The sequence below is a fragment of the Vulpes vulpes genome, chromosome 12 (genome assembly GCF_048418805.1).
Source record: "Vulpes vulpes isolate BD-2025 chromosome 12, VulVul3, whole genome shotgun sequence".
NCBI classification, from domain to species: domain Eukaryota; kingdom Metazoa; phylum Chordata; class Mammalia; order Carnivora; family Canidae; genus Vulpes; species Vulpes vulpes.
The window spans coordinates 110,491,615-110,506,732 of NC_132791.1; the positions used below are offsets into that span (position 1 = coordinate 110,491,615).

A 15,118-nucleotide genomic window follows, 5' to 3' on the forward strand; every position below is an offset into this window, starting at 1 on the left:
CAAAGACTAGTTACTGAGTCTAGTTACTGAGTTCCTTCCAATCTGACATCCCACGTCTCCATTTCAGAGGAAGGGAAAAAGCAAACTTTGTATGAACCTAACAACTCATTTCACAAGCAAACAGCTCTCCTCATCCAATCATTCCCTTCACAAACATTGACTGGCTTTTCATTATATGCAAGTACTCTTCTGGATTATAGGAGTGGAAAAAAAGAGACAAAATCTAATCAATACTAGAGAAAAATAAAAGGGAGGAGGGAGAGCCAGGGATAGGAGAAAAGGGATTTCACTTTAGAGAGGGTCCCCAGGAAGGGCCTCACTGAGAGGATGACGTTAGAGTGGAAACCTGGAGAAACCAAGGGAGCGAGCCAGGCAGATGTGTGTGGAAAGGATGCGCCAGGCAGAGGGACAGCAAGTGCAAGAGCCCTGAGGTAGCAGCATGCCTGACTTATTCCAGGCACCACAGGGAGGTCTGGGGGTCAGTGTGGCTGGAGTAGATGGGTGAGGGAGACAGTGATGGGAGTTGAATGGGGGAAGTGGAGATTTGGCCAAGATAAGGACTTTGGCTTTTATTCAATTATGAATCCAAATCATTAAAGCTTTAACATAAATGAATTTGACACTGTTCACTTATATGGTGAAGGCCAAGTACGTTGTCCATTTGTTCACTTTTACCTCCCTCCTCTCCATTGTGGACACGCAATCTACCTACCTATGATTTTATTTTTATTACTTTCATTTGGGGCAGAAAAACTGAGGCTGGAGATCATCTGTTTCTCTCTCCAGGCCTGTAGCCAGACTTGAACCTGGTCTCCACTGCAGAATCTCAGACTGGGATCTCTTACCTCTCCAGGAGCTGCAGCCTGGTCCAGAGTCAGACTCCTGGTACTCCTTCTCGAACCCTTCTGAGTCCCGCTGGCCATCTCTCAGCCCCTTCTTCTCTCCCCAGTGCCTTTTCACCTACTGTTCCCTCTGCCCCCAATACCGGGGATACTCTTCCTTCGTGTCTTTCTTCACTGATGTCCTTCAGACCTCAGCTCAAACATCACTCCTCAGAGAGACACTTCCCTGCTCTCTCTAAATAGCCCTTCCTGTTCAATGCTCTCAGGGTTTCATGTTCTTCCTCTCACAGCTCTTATTACACCTGTATTCTCATGTTTATTTGTATGATTTTTTTTTTTTAATTAAGGCCTCTCTACTCCAACCAACTACAAACTCTATCAGGATAGAGGCTTTGTCTGTTTTTGCTCAACTTTCTATTCCAGGCACCAAAACAGTGCCTGGCATACACCTGGCACCCAGTAGGTACTTGAAGAGTAACTGAATGTCCCGGGCTTTTGTTTATCAAGCACCCAGTGGGCATTGGGTGGGACAGGCTGAGGGCTCTTCAGAGTGGGTGTGGCCAGAGCCCTGGGCCTGCAGAGCCCCTGATGCTACACAAGGCTCTTTACACCAGTTAACTCCTTCCATTGTCGCGGCCACCACTAGGGTGGACGATTACCATTCCATCTGACCACTGAGAGAACTGAGGTACAGGAAGCGAGTGAGCTTCTGTAAGTGGGCCTGTAGTCAAACCTAGTCTTCCTGATTCCAGGGTCTATGCTCTTTCTGCTCTATCCCAACTGCCCCAACTGCCCCGGCCTGGGCAGTTTCAAATTCAGCTCTGACACTAATTTTCTGTGACCTTAGGCAAGTTTCTGCCCCTCTCTGAGTTTCAATTTTCCATATAGAAAATACAGAGGCTGGGATAGACAGAGGTCCTTTCCAGTTCTGAGATTTCATGGCTTAAGATTCTATGCTTCTAATTTCATAAAAGTTAAACAATGGGTACGAAAGTACTTAGCTCCATGCCAAGCACACAGCGGACACTTCACAAATGTTTATTTCCTCCCTGCCTTCATTCGTACCTCCAATTCCCTGTGTCAATGACTCTCTTTTTCACAGCCCTCCTTGAAATCACCTGTGCTGTCCTGGTTCTTCCAAGAGACCCAGAGCACTGCCTCCCCTCCCTTCAGGGAAACCAAGCCAGGCTCTGACATGGAAGTCTCCAGGTTGTGGTGTCCTCAGATGGCCATTCTAGCCGTGCTCCCCAGAGAGGCCCACGGTCTTCCTGCACCCCACTCCCTCCCGCTTCCTAAAGGGGCACTTTCATCTCCTTGATGTCCAGCACTGTGGGGAGAGAAGGAAGTGACAGGAATGGAATTCACACTCAGGACCTTCTAGAGGCCAGGGCCTAGACCAGGCTCTCTGCTGTGTTGTCTCATTTAACCCCTACAAAGAGCCATTGCTTACCCCATTGCACAAAAGGGAAGAAAGTAAGGCTCAAAGAGGTTAGGAAACTGCGCAAGATCACACATCCAGCAAGTAGCAAAAGCTGGGCTGTCACCCCTACCTGTCTAACCCTGAACTAAATCCCCTTTGCCAGCCCTAGGAGATGACTAAACCCAGGGAGTCACACAGCAACATCAGCTATTCCCTTGAAAGCATCTTTCCTTTTCATATTTATGGAATTGGATTTACAGCCCTAGCAACTTAAGTCCATTCATCCCTCTGGCCACCTCTTCTTTTCTCTCTTCCCTAACCCTCCAAAATACAAGACTGCAAAATTATCACAAATTGTGCCCAGTGCTTCTAAAAGAATGACATGGCTTTACCAACACACCAAAGAAATAAGGTCAAGAAGTTGACTCCAGCCAATGTAGAGGAAGGGGGCCTGATCTTCAATAAATACCCCCCTCCCCAGCTGGTGCTGAGAAGGAAGGGCAAGTCTTTCCTCCTCAGCTTACAGCTGCTCCCCCTGAGGACTTTCCAGAAGTCAGACTCAGGTAAGCGATCAATGTGAACATCACTGGGTACCCCCAGATACTATGAAGGCCCTAGACAGAGTTTCAGGAAAAATAGGGGAGGGATACTATTTTTTTTTTTTCTAAAGGCTTCTCCTGAAAGCTATGCCCTTAAGGAGCATGAGGGTGGGTTGGGGGCTGGGGGTGGGGGATGGGAATGACATCAGCTCTGCCTGGATGGGAAACTCAGATGGGAGCAAAGCTCCCCGGCAGGACTTTTCTGGTGCCCATTGTCTTCCTCTTACCTTGTTCTGCCCTTGCCAGGGATGGAAAATGAGCCACCAGGGATGGAGGGCTTGGCCAACTCTTTGCCTAGAAAGGGCCTCATCTGAGGGCCAAAACACAAGGCTGCCCTCCAAGACCCCCAAAGTAGGTTACACTCCCTGTTTACGCTCTTGCTGGACTTCTCTATGGCTCTTACCATGGTTTCAGTAATCACCTACATAGCTCGAGTGCCCTCCTCCCCCATGGACTGGTCTAGTGGAAGCTGTATCTGCAGGACCTCTGCAGGGTCTGGCACGTAGAAGGTGCTCAATAAAAATCTATCAGATGAAGACCTGGTTCGGGCTGATGGGACCTGGTGGAGGCCAAATCACCCCCCCCCTCCCCTGCACTCCACACCAGGCCCCTGCACTGCATTAGATGGCAAAGCCTAAGTGAGCACAACCACTGACACACAGCAGGCACAGAATTCAGGTTTTTCAAACTTCTGCCAGACTCTGGAAACCATGCAGAGGGAACCATTCATGCCCTGGCAATGGGGTAGCATGGCAGGCCATCCTGCCTGCTTTCCATTGCTTAAACATGGTTGTCATAACTCTGTGAGCGAGTATAAGAGGAGGTGTGTATTTGCGTGAATGCTCTACTTTAAACTAATAAGAAACACAGAATCTTTGCCAACCAATTTTCTCCCCCACGTATTACATGCGAGGCACTGTGTAGGCGCTTTCATTTGTGTTTTTATAACGGGCATAACACATCCACATACATTAACTCATTTGGTCCTCTCCACAGCGCCGACAGGATGTATTATCACCGCCACTTTGCTGATGAGGAAAGTGGGGCCAGCTTTTAAGGTCATGCAGTAAACAAGCCTGAGGCAAGGCTCAAACCCAGCCCTTGGCTTGTTCTACACTGTCCTGCCTCAGTCGCCCTTCCTGCCGCACCACAATCACATTACCTGTGACCTCCCCAGGCCAGAGCCCTAGATCCACAGTGAACTATGCATGCACTGGAGCAGGGAGGCTGGGGTGGGCGGGAGATGGAGAGAGAAAGCAGCCAGGAATCCAGCAACTACTCCCTGAAACACGCAGCTCCCTAGAGGAGGCTGCATGCTGGGTTAGAAAGCCTGCCGATCCAGAATGCCACAGAACCAGCCCCGTGACCCTGGGCAAGTTCTCTCTCTTACCTGCTCTGAGCTTCACTTTCTTTTTCAGGTCCATGGTGAGGACTAGATAGAGAGGTGGGAACCCCCAGCACATAGTGAAGGAGCCCCCAGTTTATGGTCTTGCACAGCTCCCCTAAAATCACAGGGTTCGGGGGAAAAATCCTTCTCCTCCCTTGATCTACAAGCTAGTTGTGGCAGCCCATCTCCTTCCTCCCTGAAAGAGTCCAGTTCCACCAGGCTCAGGCAGGGACGCTGGCACCACAGTTCTGTGCAAAAGAATGCCAGGGAAGTTCCCTTCTTCCTTGCCAGCAGCTAATGGCAGTCCCCAGAGTACAGCCTGGGAATGAAGTTCTCCTTCCATCTCCCCTTCCAAAGCCAATGGAGATGACTTTGAAGAGTATTCCAGGAGACCAGATGTCCAGCTTGGAAAGCGGCCTTCCTAGCAATCTGGAAGTCAGCAGTCCCCATCTCATTGCCACCAAGAGGCTCTCACAAGTTGGGGTGCCTTACCAATGAGAGCTATGCCAGTGCAAGGAACGAGTCACTTTCCCTGGGAACAGCCTCCAGGGAAGGCTGGGGAATCCCATCAAGCTCCTTGGCTTTCCTCCAGAACAAACACAAGTGAGGAGTGCCCCAGGGGACTACTGCCCCCCTTCGAGTCTGGCTCTCTCCTCCCAGAGCTGGAGGGGGGTGCTCCCAACGAGGTAGCAGGGCAAGACCACCACTTATATACACAAGCCCCAGGAGCACAGCAGACCTGAGCTCCCATATCACTGGGCTCTCCTGCTTGATTCCTGTCCCTATGGTCCCCCTGGAGACTAGAGAACTCAGAGGGCCTGCCAGCAGGAGCTCTTCCAGCCCCCGCATCCAAATAGGTGAGGCCCAACTGCTGCTATATCCACATCTTTCCATCTCCCTCACCTCATCAGGGTTAGACAGGTCCTACCAAGAATGGGCTAAATGCCCCTGGGTGTCCCACCACCTTCCCCAGACACAGTGTGCCCAGAGGTCTGAACCACACACAGTTTAGCATTTATAGCCCAGAGAGTCATAAGTAGTAGATCCAGAAGGGGCCTTAAAGACAATCTCGTCTAACTTCCTCGTTGTATAAAATGCGGATGCTGAGTCAAAGACATTAAAAGACATGTTAAAGGTCACACAGCTTGTCTTCAGTGTGATGTGCATTTGTCTGGGCTCTGCAGTAAGATTGTATAGCTCCTAGAGACTCCAGTGCAGCATGCTACTGGGCATTCATTAAATAGTGGGCTCAGGCCATGCTTGTTGACGGACAGATGAATCACCAGGGAGGGCTCAGGAGTGAGAACAAGCACCTGTCACCACGGGGCCCTGGGCATACCCTGGAGCCTCTCTGGGCCTCTCTCTGATCTGGAACTAGAACCACAGTCCACACACACAGCACGGCTTCCCCTGAGAAAGGGCAGGCACAACCCTGTACTTCCAAGGCTTAACACAGGCCTGGATATAGAGTAGTGATCGGTGACCATGTCAGAGTGCAGAAAGAAGAACCTCTGGGACTGGGGAGCTCACTCCTTCCCCCACCCCGTTCTACCACAGACCCACACTGCTACCCTGGAACTGGGGGGACTGGGCCCCTACACCCACTCGGAGTTAGCAGGCCCTACCATTAACGGGGTCAACGTCCCTTGGTGTCTGTCAAGATTGAAAGTCAGACGACCATAGGTACGAGCCTCCATCCTCCACACCACGGGCTTCGGGGGGCTGACAGCTTGGGCTGCACCACAGCTCTGCTGCCCCCACCTACTGCCATGACTACCCCTCCCCGCCCCTAAATCGACCTCCACCCCTTGTGCTGGCCAGCCCCATCTGTAACTGCAGGCTTGTGGAAATAAAAATACAGATCTTCTTCTAGGCATTGGTTTCCATAACAGCTCATAGCTCTCCCCGGAGTTTACCAAACAAAGGTGTAGGTAACGGAGAGGATGGGTCCTGCTGGTTCCTTTAAAGAGATTCTCAGGAGAGGAATAGGTGGAGTCAGGGTCGAGCAGCCCTCAGCGCGGCAAGGCGATTGCTTTGTCTCCAAAAGACTAAAGAAAGGAGCGTTGCTGTAGAAGGTAGACCTGGACCCCCTATTCAATGTGAACAGGTGGAGACACCCGCCACCTCTTCCTGGACCCCCCACTGTAGCTCTCTGAGCCCCAGCTCCCCTCATCTGTCAAATGACATAACAATGCCTATCCCACCTGCTTCCCAAAATTGAAAGGATTAAATGAGAGAGTGCCTGAGGATGGGCTTTATTAGGAAAGAATATTAAAAGGCACCATGAGCTTACCATGTGCCTAGCACTTTTAGATACTATGTTCTAGAGTCTTCACAGCACTCCTAAGTCCTCTGCATTATTATTATTATCCTAACGATATCTCCAAGAAAACTGAGGCTCAGAGAGCTTAAGTGATATACCCAAAGACACACAGATCAGTAGTAGTAGAACCAGGGTCAGAACCCAGAATCTGACTCCGAAGCTTGTGGTCCCTCTCCCAAGGCCACGTGGTCTCAACAAAGGAAGCAAATGTCGCCCTTGAGGAAGAAGCCAGTGAGTCTTCAGACTGAAAAGCTGCCCTCTTGGAGCCAACCGTTATTGCTAGGACCCGTCCATTTGCCCCAGGGGGGCCATCAGGCAAGTCAAAGCCAACTCCCTCTACTGTGTTGATATCCTACCACCCAGGGGCCAACCCTCCCTGTGTGTGCCTTTGCAGCTTGCTTGGTGGTGGTAGTGGTTTCAGTCATTGCCCAGTCACGAAGCAATCTGGTTGGTAGGAAACAGAATCGTGGAATTTAGGGCTGAAGGGGACCTCTGAGAGCAAGGTCAAGCTCCTCATTGGATAAATGAGGAAACTGATGCCCAGAGGTCAGCCACTTGTTGAAGGCCACAGAGCCAGTCAGTGGCCAGGTCTAGAGCAGAATCCACCACCCTGTGACTTCCAGTTCAAACCATTATCCTCTCCTCCACCCCAACCACTCTAACCGGGGCCAGCTTCCTAGGCTCTGAGAGGCCCAGGTGTGGCCCATAAACTCTGCTCCCTTAGCTTAGGAAGACCAGGGATGGTGGGTAGGAGAGTCGTGTTATAGTCAGGAATGGGATTAGTCGGTTTGCTTCAAGCACTGAGTCAGTTCTATGCATCGAGAAGTCAACAGGAACAGTCCTCTCAGAAACCCCCCACAGTCGCCAACACTGGGAGGCCCAGGGGGCACTGCTGGAGGCAGGGGTGGCCCACTCAACCCCCTGACATGCTGGGAAGGGGCTGACCTCCTCACTCTGGTTCAGGTGGGCCCCCAGCCATCCCTATGAGCCCTGTGGCCTGGAGAGTCTTGAGTCCCCTTCCAGCCCTGCTTGGCCAGAGCTCACCCCCACTTCGGTACTGACACTGCTGAGCACTCACCTCCACTCTGTCCTCATTACTCGGCATCAGCCCCACAAAATGATTTGTGCCCATTTTCATGGCACCTCAGCGCAGCTGCATGTCATCTCTTACGTGTTTCTGGGTTGAGTTTGTCCACTGGCAAACTGCACAGGGTCTGGGTGTCTATTTCTACCACAGCCCTTGCTGGGGTCAGCACACAGCAGGCAGCACCAGGCCACAGTGTGACTGGCTGTTTGTCCAACATTCATTGATGGTGCCAGTGACCTGAGAAAGGTCCCAGGCCACAATCCCTGGGGGAAGTGAAAGGGAAGGGGAAGGGGGGAAGGGGGAGGCTGGGTAATCCACCAACTGGATCCCCCATCCAGAATAACCTGGGGAGGAAAAAGAACCTGATTGCGTCTCTGCCGTATGCCACACACTGCTAGGTACTTTACAGATGCTCTCTCCACAATTCTTTGAGCTTTATACTTTTATTTCTCTCTTTATAGGTGGAAAAGCTAGATCAAAAATGTTAGGCAATGTGTCTAATGTGTTTAAATTCTTGCAATTAGAAATGAGGCTCTCAATGTAGTTTTATCTGAGGCTAAGCCCATACTCTGCACTCTCTCCACGGCAGGCAAGCTCCAAGAAGACAGGGACTTCGTGGTCATACGTTTTCGTCCTGCTTGATTTTGCTGCTTGTAGCCTCAATGCCTAGAACTGTACCAGGCATACATACGGGAGACATGCAACAAATATTTGCTGGACGGAGGAACAAAGGAATGAATGAAGACCATGCCGCCGCCTCTCCCCGGCAGGACAGGAAAAAGGGCTTGTGATGTCAGGTTCCTAGGCTCGATTTCCAGGAATTTTGGACAACTATCTGTTCCTTCTCTCCAACCAGAAAAGTACCCAATATATTAAAGTTCCTCCAAAGGCCACGTGGAGGATGAGTGGTTTTACTAGGCATGGGATAGGACTGGGAGTGGAAGCATAAGCTGAAACACAAAAGACTAGGTCCTAATGAGGTGGGGAATTTAAAAGCATTCTCAGTGCTCCGTGATCTGCTCATTCTGGGCCACTCTCTGGCCTCTCCCAATGGAGGGGGGGGCCTCCCTCATCCCCCACTGGGTACCCCCACCGCCTGTACTGAGCTGTACTGAGCTGTACTGAAATTGGCCACATTCCTATTAAGCAGAGAAACTAGCAGTTACACCACCCACTCCAGCCCCATCCGAACCCTCAAAAGATCCTGCTCCGGGCCCCAGGGCCAGCTGCTTTTCTCCACATTCCAGCCAAAAATAATACGAGAACGAAGCTGTTTGGTGGAGACTTAATCTAATCTTCATTGCTTCAGTTTTAAAATATCCTGCCTGGTTTAGGGTTTCTTATTACACACAGGGATGTGTTTTTAGTGAGATAGGTCTTAGCAGAAATGGCCTTCTTGTAATTAGAAACCCAGTCAGGCAGGGCCTGCGGTGAGGCATCCAAGCCAAACAGCAGATCCCCCTCAAGACAACACGTTTGCAGCGAGCTCTTCCCAAGCTGCCAGAGGGCCTGCTTCTCCCTTACTCCTGGGGGCTCTGGAAGGAGAAAAAGCTTGAGCTCTGGTAGAAGGATGGTGCCTTCCAACCCGTAAGCGTTCCCTTAGCAAAACTGTTGCTCCTCCTACCTCCATCCTCTCACCCCTAGTCAGAACAGAGACTAAGATGTTGCTCAAGACCACTGGAGGAGGATATGCGGAGGAAAAAAATGACCCCAAGAAGTCCCTATGGATGAGGGGGGATTAAAGGCAAGCATTCCACAAGCCACGTCTCCAGTATCAGGGCTCGCACTGAAATATCAGGCATGGAAACAGGAGACTCCAAGTGCGGATACACTTTTGTATAAGTGCTGGGTGTAACTTCTCGGGCTCTCTGGCCCAGCCTCTGCTTTGATCTGCCAGCATGGAGACTGCTAAGTGAGGTTCAAGCTGCGGCTAGCTCCAGACCAGCGCCCATCCCCCCCTCCCCCCCCCCCCCCCAGCCCGACCAGATGTCACACACCAGTCCAGGCTCAGGCCTCTTCTTTTCCGCTGGCACAAAGGGAAAGGGGCTGAGTTTCTGATAAATCAGATTCTGTGTTTATCTGATGCCTGAAAGCTCTTCCAGGTAGCACCACCCGGGAGAAGCATGCTGGTCCCCCTCAACTTAACTTCCCCTCCTGATAAAGTGCAGGTGGATTGTGGAATCACAGCAGGCGTTTTCAAATTCTAGGATGTAAAGAAAGGCAGGCGATCAGCCCCTTTGCCCGAGTCTCAGAACTCCTGAGAGTTGTGGGGAAAGGCTCTGGATTGGGCAAGGAAAGAAAACACAGAGAAGGATGTCATTCTGCTGCTCAGAAGCCTCTCTTCGTTTCCTTTATTATTTAGAGCGCGCCCAATGTGGGAGTCAGGGAGTCATGCAAGATTTGCCCCTCTTGTAGCCTAATGAGGAATCCGTGAGATGCATTCCACTTTACAGATGAAGAAACAGAGATCCGGAAGCTAGGTGACCCGCTGGAGTCATGTTGCCAGACAGTAACAGAGCATAAAACTGCCAGGCCCCCAAATTTCAGCTTAAACACTAGCTCAGCATGTTGACCTGCCAACCCTGATTATCTCCTTCCTCTCTTTCCCACCAGGTATTAGATTTAATTAAATTAGCAGATCCCCATTGCAACAAGCCTGGCCATGCAGCCTGGCCAGAACCCAGCCAGGGCAGCTACTCCCTCTAAATTCTGCTTCTCAATATAATTCAATCTTCAATAAGTCACAGATCGCATGTGAAGTGTTTTATACAAAGCATGGTGTGTTGGCTAGAACCAAGGCTGACGGTGGCTCGCGATGATTTCATTTTCCGTATAACTTCCTCTGCTTTTCCTCCGTGGCATCACTTCGCCCTCTCCATACTCTGATCTGCATTTTGTTTGATCCAGACACTTGGCTTCACATGCCGTCACCTCCAGCAATTGCATCACACATTTATATATATCTTACAGCATCACAGTCCTTATGCCACACAGCATAGGAAAAAGGAAAACTTATAACAGCATTTCTCACCTTCCTTGAACTAATTTAGAAAATGTGCTCTAAATTAAATAAATCAGGAACAAAAGTCTGAAATTGAAGATAGAATTTCGGGGGGGGGGCACTAAATAAATAACAAGGAAATCTTGCAACATGTTGGAAGCCTATAAATTTTATAGGTTGTTTCTTTAATAAAAACAAATTCAATTGCTAACAACACAGTATTATTAAGCCGCTAACATTTAAAAATCTAATTTGGCCTGCTCTGCTGCTGTTTATGTTGCATTCACCCAGGGTAAGGAAGTCAGGTTGATGGGTTTGGTTTGGTTTCTGAACCAGGCTAATAGAGCCCCCTTTAAAACCCAGCCTTTTTGCTTTCTAGGCATGCCTTGGTCCCTAATGAGTTACAGTCCCAGGTTGAAGATGGACATGGCAGACAGAAATTTAACACACACTCTGGTGCACCCATAAACATCAAGGCTGAGGGAGAGGAGGTATGTTTCCAGTTAAGTTAAAACTCCATGAATTCAAGATTCTCCACTCACAAGACAGTAATTCTCCTTATTTCATCACTAACTTACTTCAAATGTGTTTATACAATTTATTGCTACTGAACTTCCAGGCAACTGGTGTAGAGTTAATGAAACCCAGCTTGGAGAAGCTTTGGGCTTTGAACAACTAACCACAGTTTAAATGGTTATGACATGCGGTCAAAGCCACAGCCCAGCCCCACTGCAGTTTCTGTGTTAGGACCTAGTCAAAAACCTTGTCCTCTCACCTTTTGTGCCAAATAGATTGAAAAAGAGGAAAGCGCTGAAAAATAGCCTTCCATGTTTCTTCTCAAGGTTCCCAGCCTTTCTCCCTGACATTTTAACACATCTGTCTTACTAAATGCAGGGCAAAGCTCCTCCCCCCAGGCTCCAAGTAAATATTTTAGTTGCAGTTTGAATTGGCAGCCGGTTGAAATCCTGAAATCCAGTTTGAGTTTAATTGAACAGGGTCAGGCCTACATAAAGCAGTGTTGAGACAGGGGGTAAGGGGGAGGTATCCCGCAGCACTCCAAGTCTGACTCAGTGCAAGTCCAAAAGGCAGTTTCAGAAGGCACAGGTGACACACTGGACCGGAAAAGAAGTAAACTCGTCTTTCTGAATTACTTGGACATTGATTTTTTTTTTTTTTTTATTAATCCTCATTGTCACATGGCATCCTCCCCCAGGCTCTGTCCATGTGGGAACTCCAGGAGGCTCCCTCTTTTTAAACAGGCCCATTTTGGAAGAGTAAAGGGGAGGTACAGGCTTTGCCACTGCCGCACAATAAAAGCCCCTTTTGAAAGCAGCACTTTCATTAACTTAAAGCAATCTATAGACTTAAAAGCATGGAGCAGTAAACTCCCAGAAAGGATCATAAAACAGCCAGTCTCAAGTTGGGTACACTTCAGTGCAATTTGCACGAGGCATTTTACTGTGAGCGGTGGCCGGGCCCATCTCCCTCCAGTAACCCCCTGCCCCTTACTCGGAGCAGCTTCTCTTTCTCTGGGCTTTCATGCCTTTCGCGCTCACAAAGGGGAGGCGGTGACTGGGGAGTCTCCGTGGGGTCACGGCTCCCTCCCGCCCTCCGGCTCCCGGCGGGAGAGCTCTCGAATTCCAAGCCCGCAGAAAAACAGCCTCGGAGCTTGGCCGCCGGGCAGTCTCGAGGCCCGAGGCCGCTGCGGCCGCTCGTGGGTCGCGCGTCTTCTGAGTCCCGGAAGCGCGGTCCGGGTGCCCGCGCCAGGGGGGCCGGGGCTGCGGGGGGCCGGGCCGTGGGCTCCGGATTGCAAAAAAAAAAAAAAAAAGAAATTTCAAGTCTTCCTCTCGTCCAGCCCCTTTACACGTTTTGCTTCCCTGGCTGGCCAGAGGGAAAATAACCTCCCACCCGGGTCGGGACTTCTCTCCCACCAACGAGCTAGGCCTGAGCCGTGGGAGGGGAAGATGCGGTTGCGGGGTGCAGCTCGAGTGGGCGATCGCGAGTGCAGAGACAGGAGGCCCCTTCCCTTTCCCTAAGACCCGAGCGAGAGGGCGAGGGGCTAGGGCTTTGCGTAAGAGATGCTTGAACACCATCATTTGCTCGGCTTGGGGAGCGGAGGGTCACCCAGACCTGCCTCAAATGTGAAGCTTTTGGCTCCCACCCGCTGGGGAGCACTCGGAATCCGAAAAGTCAACACGCTGGCCAAGTCCCGAGACCAAGTGGGGTGAGGGTAGAGGACCCAGAGCGCCCCCGTTTCGCGGGCTGGACACACGGGCGGCCGGCGGCCGGGCTCCCCGGCAGCGCCCGCGGGCGGAGGGCTCGACTCGGAGCCCTTCCCGCCCCGGCCGCAGCCCGGCCTCCCCGCGCAGGCCGCGGTCCCTGCGGGCCGCCCGCACCGCCCGCACCGCCCGCACGCCCGCGGCCCCCCAGGCTCCGTCCTCCGACCCACTCCGAGCCCTGCGGCGCGGCCCTGCCGCCCCGACCCAGAACGTCCCTCCGATTTGGCCGCTTCCCCGAACCCTTCTCCCGGGACCGGGTCCTGCGCGCCTCGAGTCCTCGGCTCCAGACCCGCGCTCCCCGGGAGCAGCAGCCGCCCTCCGGGGCTCGCCTGCCTCGGCCGCGGCAACTACTTTCATCGCCCGCCTAAACGCCTCTCCCCCCACGGAGCGAGGGGACCCGCTCGCGCGACCCTCCCCAAATTCCGATGGCCTCGATCCCAAGGAAAAGCCGCGATCCCGGGGCAAATACTAGGGACGCCCCCCGTCGCGCCGGTGCAGCCTCAGGTGCACCTCGGGCCCGCGGCTCCGACCTGAGCCCCCTGCTCGGGCCGGGGCGCAGACTCGGCGCCCTTCAGTCCCGCTTCTGCGCAGCCTGACTCCCGCCACCCGAAGCCCGGCGTGGCCCTGAGTCCGGCTGCTGCGCCCCCCGCCCCCGCCGCTCCCCGCCCGCCGCTCCCCGCCCGCGCCCCGGCGCTCGCCGTTCCCAGCCGGGGCCACCGGGAGCCTCGGCTCCCTCGCCCAGAGCCCCCGAAGGACCGCCCGCTTCCCTCGTCGCCGCCTCGGGCGCGGGAGTCGGAGAGCCCCGCTCGCCCAGCCCCCAAGAACGCAAACTTTGCGCGGCCGACTCGGGACTCCGCTCCAGCCCCTCGGCGCCCGGCTCTGGGCGCTTCCCGTCCCAGCTCTCAAGCCAGGAGGGCTCCCCCGTCCCCGACCTCGCCCTGGGCCCCGGCGCCTCCCCGACCTCGCCGCAGACCCCGCGGAGGGGCGAGGCCCCCAGCCCCGCGCCCCCGGCCCGCCCGCCCGCACAGCCCGCTCGGCCCGGCTCCCCGGGCGGGGAGGGACGCGGCCGCGGCTCCTGCGCTCCGGCCGCCCGCAGGCAGCTCCGGGCCGGGGGCGCCGAGCGAGGTCCCCACCGCGCCCGCGGGGCGCCCGGCCCGGCCCCGGCGGCTGCACCCGCGCTCCGGCCGCGCCGGTCCCCACTCCCGGGCCCCCGGCTCTCCGCGCCCGCGCGCTACGGCGTCTCGGGCCGCGGACAATGCGCGCCCGGCCGCGGGCCCGAGCGGGGCGAGGCGAGGCGAGGCGAGGCGAGGCGAGGCGGCGGCGGCGGGGGCGGCGGGGGCGGCGGGGGCGGCGGGGCTGCGCGCGGGCCGGGCCGGGGCTCGGGCCGGGGCTCGGGCCGGGGCTCGGGCCGGGGCTCGGGCGGGCCGCGCCGCTCCGGCCGCCTCCTTCCCGGGCCTCGGCGCCGCTCGCGCTGCTCCGCTCCGCGCTCTCCCGGCGCTTCCCCAGCTCCTCTGCACGCTCCCGCCGTCCCTCTCTGCTCGCTGCCTCCCTCCTCCCTGCTGCCTCCCTCTCTCCTCCCTGCTGCCTCCCTCTCTCCCTCTCTCCTCCTTGCCCTGTCGCAATGAATAATACTCTGGCTTGGGGACTGGAATAAAACACACGCGCTCTGAGGCAGCCGCCCGCAGCAGCAGCCGCCGCGCCGCGCCGCCGCCGCCGCCTGCAAAAGCGTCTCTGACATGGAAATGAATGACAGCTTACCTGATGCCAATCTTCATCAGACTGACACCGGCGTGACAACACAGCCTATACTTCCCAGCACTGCTCGGGACGTCAGCGGCACAGGGACCCGCCCCCCGAGCCCCCCCCCACCTCCCCTCGCCCCACTCCCGCTCGCTCCCCACCCCCCGCGCCCCCACCCACTCCGGGCCCGGCGCTCCCAGGCCCGCGCCGCAGCTGGAGTGTCTCCCTCTGCTGGAGGCTTCCCGGAGACGCGGAGACGGCGCGCGGGCCCGCTGCTGCCGGCGGGAGGCGGAGCGGCGCTGCGGAGGCGGCCGCGGACGGCGAGCCCGCCGCTGACCCGGGCGCGCCCAGGCGCCCTCGGAACCGGGCCGCGCCCCCCTCCCCCACCCCCGCCCCCACCCCCACCCCGCGCCGCGCCGCGCCCTCCGCGCCCTCCGCGC

At 54.7% G+C, this 15,118-nt stretch overlaps 1 protein-coding gene across 10 annotated transcripts in view; it reads right to left on the bottom strand.

The window, feature by feature from the left end:
- Positions 1–14,843, bottom strand: part of PKNOX2 (PBX/knotted 1 homeobox 2) — a 257,580-nt gene extending 242,737 nt beyond the window's left edge. For 9 of the 10 annotated variants that reach the window (XM_072729434.1, XM_072729429.1, XM_072729437.1 and 6 more), the window contains exon 1: positions 14,697–14,828. The gene's annotated coding sequence lies outside the window, so the exon portion shown is untranslated. Of the gene's footprint in view, positions 1–14,696 lie in introns of all 10 variants that reach the window. The other variant, XM_025998970.2, reaches the window with a different exon arrangement.
- Positions 14,844–15,118: the final 275 nt, after the last annotated feature.